Source organism: Drosophila yakuba, chromosome X (genome assembly GCF_016746365.2).
Source record: "Drosophila yakuba strain Tai18E2 chromosome X, Prin_Dyak_Tai18E2_2.1, whole genome shotgun sequence".
In the NCBI taxonomy this organism is placed as follows: domain Eukaryota; kingdom Metazoa; phylum Arthropoda; class Insecta; order Diptera; family Drosophilidae; genus Drosophila; species Drosophila yakuba.
In genome coordinates this window covers 10,008,249-10,014,248 of record NC_052526.2, presented here as the reverse complement: position 1 = coordinate 10,014,248, position 6,000 = coordinate 10,008,249, and the positions used below count along the sequence as shown (strand labels likewise).

At 40.1% G+C, this 6,000-nt stretch overlaps 1 protein-coding gene and 1 long non-coding RNA gene across 2 annotated transcripts in view; one reads left to right on the top strand and one right to left on the bottom strand.

Annotated features, from left to right (window-relative positions):
* The first annotated feature begins 335 nt into the window (after positions 1–335).
* LOC6524849 (dorsal-ventral patterning protein Sog) overlaps positions 336–6,000 on the top strand; it is a 29,802-nt gene continuing 24,137 nt past the window's right edge. Inside the window, exon 1 of the mRNA XM_039371462.2 lies at positions 336–931. The gene's annotated coding sequence lies outside the window, so the exon portion shown is untranslated. The remainder of the gene's footprint in view (positions 932–6,000) is intronic.
* LOC120320808 lies at positions 2,748–3,757 on the bottom strand. The gene is made up of 2 exons (XR_005560378.1): positions 3,276–3,757; positions 2,748–3,220 (listed from the first exon to the last, which is right to left on the bottom strand). It is a non-coding gene; the product is annotated as an uncharacterized LOC120320808 (long non-coding RNA).

The window sequence follows — 6,000 nt, the reverse complement described above, 5'->3', positions numbered from 1 at the left end:
ATTCATTAGAGATCTTTGAGGACCAAACCCAAGCGAAAGTCGTACTATCTCGGATCCTAACGTGCTGCTCTTGGAATGGGATACACATGAGAGATGAGGAGAGGAGAATCCACTTGGAGCTATTTGGTGACTCAGGGGGTGAGGAGGAGAAGGGGAGAGTGGGTGGCGACAGTGGGAGAGTGCCGGCACGAGAGAGAGAGAGAGCGCTGTCGTCGTCGTCGTCGCCGTCGCTGCCGCTGTCTCTGTCTGCGTCTGCGTCTGCTTCTGCGTCTGTGTCTAGGTTCTAGATCTAGGTCTATGTGATTATACGGTGAAAACTTCAGTTTGTCAAAGATCGCGACGACCGAACGAACGACGACCGAGAAACGCGCACCGAAATCGATGACCAATTCAGCAATCCAAACGATAACGATTGCCAGCCATCAGAATTTATTTCGAATATTGCGCGCGCGTTTTCGGCGACGTATTGCATATAAATCATATACATATACATATGTATATAAACGAAACGAACTTGTTGAACTTTTCTATATTTCGATTTTCTATTTCATTTTTTCCATATTTTTTGTTTTTTTCTGTGAATCGTATGTGCGCGCGTTGCAATTACAGTCGTAGTTATTGGTTTTTAATGAACCTCTTAAATTGCCATTGAAGAACGTGAAAAGTGCCAGAGAGCGAAACGGAAATTATGCTTTACACTTATGATTATTAGTTGTGGAAATTGCAGCTTAAATCGCCATTAATCGACACTCATACATATATGGGCGTGGGCGAATCGTTAAATAGTACTTATAGTACTTATACACTGCGTTTCGGCATGTTAAGGCTTGTCGTTTTGGAACTGCAATAGCTATAAACGAATTCTGCTAGTAGGCTTTCAATAATACATATGGCTTAATCCAATGCAGTGCTAGCTCTAAAACAGAAAAAGGTAATATATATAACAGTGTCTATGCAATACATTCATGAAACGCAACGTACGCGCCACCTCTACCTGCAACCTGAAAGCTCTTTCCCCTCGCGATTATCAGTCCGTCACTTTCGGTTTTAATGATCGCATTGAAATGGAATGTCATCGACCAATTTCAATTCCAATTCCATTCCAATTCCGATTCCAATTCCGGTCCAATATCGTGGAGATCAGTGCGACACACGCCCCAAAAACGAGACAATTACCCAGGAATGGGGCATGATTTCTTTTATTATTACTGTGTTTAGATCGAATCTGACGCCAAAAGGGCGACCCAAAAAAAAAGGAAAAAAAACTTAATCAAAAAGAATGGGAAAAATCAATCGAACATCGATTCGATGCGGACCAGTTGCAGAACGGAAAAGGGGGCAGATCGTTGGATAGTTGGGCCAGATTGGCAGATATATAGATACAAATATATATAGATACAAAGATAGATAGATAGATAGATAGATCGATCGATCGATCGGGCGAATGATGAAATTTCCAGAGCGTTTCAATAGCCAGCGTTTCAAGGCAGAACAAGAGAATGAAAAAAGCAACAACGACCGACAGCGAACCATTTACAATTCCAATTCCAATCGAATGGCAATTGTTGCCGACTTGCAGCATGATCGCAAATCGAGGGCGTGGCAGAGGAAATGGGGCGGGGGTAAGTACCCAGATTGCCATACTCGATGACGCGGTACCCAGGTACTCTCGATCACTTCGAAATCGGCAGATATAGCGACAGTGCTGGTGGTGAAGCGTTTAAATGCGCTCGGGAAATCCATCATAATCATGGCACTGATATGATAACCATTGGCATGGTTTAACCACAATTTGCTTGTAAGTTTGTATCGAAAGTAATGGGAAACGTATGTATGTACTGAATAGTTATTTTATTTGCACCATTAGGCCGACAAAAATTCCGTCACTTAGTTTAGTTTGCAAACTTGAGCAGTCACAAATCCCATTCCATCCATCAACTGATCAAACAATCGATCGCCGGATCGAATCGAATCGGATCGGTTGAGATTTTGTTTGATCGTTCGATGATCTCGAAATGATGATGATGATGATTGTGATGATGACGAGGAAGTTAACGATGTTGGCCAGTTGGCTAACTGCGGTTTTACTGCCACTTTACTTGCTGTTTTGTTTTTTTTTTTTTGTCTGGCAAACAAAACATTTACGTTGCTCACGTTTGCCCTACGCGACGCACACACACACAAGGCACACATGACGTATACGTGATATTTTTGGCCTGCTCTCGCACGGAAACAGGAAAAAGAAAGGGTGCGAGTGGGACAGGTGGATGGGCGAAGGGAGAAAGAGCTACTCGAATCTCTGTTGCTAGGGTGGCACTTTGTATGGGTGGTTAGTCAGCTTATAAATAATGGAATTTCATTTCATCTATGGTGAACTTTCATTCGATGAAACCGCCGGAAAATTACTCAATCGAATCACACACCATTTCCTGGAAATCCTACACTCAATCTAAAGATTTTCTCAGTTACTTAAGCTTGTTAGAGCTTTTTTTAACTACTAGGGTATCATTTATCAAATGTGTGAACTTGGAACTTGTCCACTCTTGATTTTTCCACTGTTTCTAACTGGTCCAAATAGATGTCTCAAGTGATTGGACCTTCTGGCTTCGATGACCATCAAATCAATTGCATGTGACTGCTGTGAAATAGTACTCAACCACACACGCATAAGTGCATATTTATGTGGTACACTTAAGCAAATTTTAGAATATGATTAAAAAGCATACATATTATGGAATATACAAATATTTGTGGATATATAATTACCACATATTTCCCTATTTTTATTACAGTACATAAATATTACAGTACTAAATACTAAAGCATTTTTCTAAGAATTAAAGTTCTATAATATTATTAGCAGCTTGTTAAATATGCTTTTTAGCTGTTAGCGGCGCATTATTACTAGTGAAACATTCAAAATTGAACTCCAAAGTCACCGATATGTTGCGCCGACTATTTTCTCTCAGTGTGTGCATACTTTCTGGGCTGTTATGCAGTCAAAAGCCGTCACTTTGCCGCTTCTGTTTCATTTGATGTCTTTCTGTGTGCGTTTGCCGTTTGCCGTTCGCCATTTGCCATTTGCCATTTAAATGAATGCAGGCAATTTTGCGCTGGTGGCGATGCTGTTATTGTTGTTGTTGTTGCTGTTGTTGTGGCGCTGATGCTGCGATGCTAAATGTTGTTGTGCCGTTGTGTTGTGATTTGCTTTGATTGGCATCTAATTTATGATTGACAGTTACAAACGTCTCGGAACAGCAAACAATCGGGCCTACCGCAAGATCTCACCAAGGCATCGCAAAGCATCGCAAGGCATCGAAAAGCAGAGACCTTATGGTCGGATATCGGCTTAGCTCTTAGCTCTTAGCTCACGGTTGTCAATCAAGCTATTAAATAATTTACAAAAACACACACAAACACACATGCCAGCACACACAGACAGACACACTGACACACGTAGATGAGCACACTGAGAATCGAATTTATGAACTAACGTCTTGATTTACGTAGTCTTCGCTGGCTGAATGCGGTTTGAAGCTTTGACACCTTGACGGGCATTGTCAAAGAGTTTCACACTCAGCGGCACACACAGCTCGCACACCGGCTACTGTTCTATCGGATTACGCGGCGTATGCGCAATGTGGCCCGAGCGAGAGGCGATCGAGTATCGAACTGCCAACAGCTGAGGCGGCAAATGGAAAATTCACTTTATCAGTTGGTCAGTTGGTGAGTTAGTCAGCTAGTCAGTTAGTCAGTTAGTCAGTTGGTCAGTTAGTCAGCTAGTCATTTGGGTTAGTCAGTCAGCTAGTGAGTTAGTCAGTTAGTCAGTTAGTCAGTTAGTCACTAAGTCACTAAGTCAGCTAGTTAGTTAGTCAGTTAGTGAGTTGGCCAGCCCCCACAGAACAAAGTTGTCTGCCCGATATAGGGCACAATGTGGGGCTGTAAACAAAACTTGAACACCCGACGGAGCACTGACATAACCGCTCTGCAATCGACTGATAAGAAACTGCTATATAGTATATATAGATACATTTATATACGAGTATATGGGTGGCAGCTCACAATTGACTGGAAGGTGGGTGCCGTAATACTAATTGCCAATGAACCACGAATGGAAATGTTAACTTCATCTTTTTTGAGGGGCTTCAGAAAACCTAAACTACACACTTTCTATCACTTTATGGAAGGCAAACATCCCCACCATAGTATGCCGATTTTCTTTTGGACCGTTCAAAGTACAACTTGGCCGGAAAGCAAAGACAACACACACTTTTCCTTAAAGGAAAATGCCCACCGAGCATTTCCAATGGCGTACAAATCGTATTTTCCACCGCCTGACTGACTGTGCACAGATTGTTCAGATATACTATAGACTATAGGCTATATGCTATAGGACATACATACATACATACATAGATATGCTGTGTGTGTCATGATGCTGCTATGCTGGCGTCGACTGCGACGTCGACGTTGACGCTGACGTCGACAGAGCTAGCTAAAACTACATAAATCAAAGGAAAAGCATTTTTCTGTTTGCTGTTTTCTGATCGTCTAGCTGAATTTTGCTTTTGTTTCTTGGTTCATTTATATTTCTCGCAGTCGTTTTTCTCATCGCTTTTCTTGGCGATTGTTGATTGCTATCGTTGTTGCTATTGCAATGGCATTTTGTACGCATGTTTCAGACATTTAACATTTTTTTTCCTTTTTTTTCTATATAGACAAGAGACAGATATCGTTCATATACACACACACACACTGGATGTATGGATGTATATGTATATGCAGGCTTTTTGTTTTTATTTGTTTGCGGCGGGGCCGTGAGGCCAAAACATTTATAGGAATATTTCAAATTGCAGACGACGACGCCTCAAATGAGGCTGACAAAAGGAAAAGCGACAAAAAAGCCAAACATAAATAAAGCTGAAGGGAATATAATTGGTCGTAGAGCAGGCGAGATACCCTGTAAATTGCTGGCTCAAATATTCTGCCTTCGGCTGGTAAAATGCCCACTTAAATGGTGCGGAAGTGCAACAAAAAAATTGTTTTTAAATACTACTAACAGGTTACAATTTGTTTAGTTTATTAAAAATAGTGGGAAAACAGCATATGCATTATTTTCATTTTCCAACACACTCGAGTGTGCGGAAAACCAAAAGTCCTTTGGCATTAGGCGAATTTCTTTGATGTTCCCCAACATGAAACACATCACTATCAAAAATAAATATTTCTATACAATTAAATGGGAAAGAAACACACACTCACACACACACCCAGTGTTTACCTGACTTTTTCCATATATTTAAATTTATTAAAAGTTGTGAATAGAGGCAGAGATTATACTATTACGATCTATTTAAATATAGCAGCGCAGCCAATTAAGATGGTTATTTTAATTTTGCTGCTAAACTAGAGATCAGGCGAGAGATTTAGGGAACCCTGGACTTGATGAGTATATCAAATATGAAATTAATGGAAAATGCGATTATGTTGTTTTCTTTTTATCTCTTTTCATTTTTTTTGTTGATGCCGTCTATTTTCGTGGATATTATTTCATACGCCTTACATTCTTGGTTGCTCGATTCGATTTGGTTGCTTTTAATAAACTAAGCCGAAAACTATTTTAATATGTTTTATTTATACTTAAAATGTGACACAAATGATTGTTAACGATATATCGCGAGGTGATAATAAAATCGAAGCTGAAGTCCAAAATAAAATATAGAAACGAATCAAAATGAAATGGAAAGTAAAGGGTAGGGGAGGGGAGGAAAGAAAAGCAAGCCAATTAATTAACAAAAGCCACTTGCAAAACCGCAGAAATTTTGTCACATACCACATAATACGTATATATAGACATACATATGTATGTGTGTATATATGGATGTTTTGGGTCGGCAGCTCCAATTCGAATATTTCAGCTTGTCATATTCGCCCGCATTATTTATTAGCAATACTTAATATATAGTTGACGATGCTTCATTTTTTCCCTATTTTATTTTC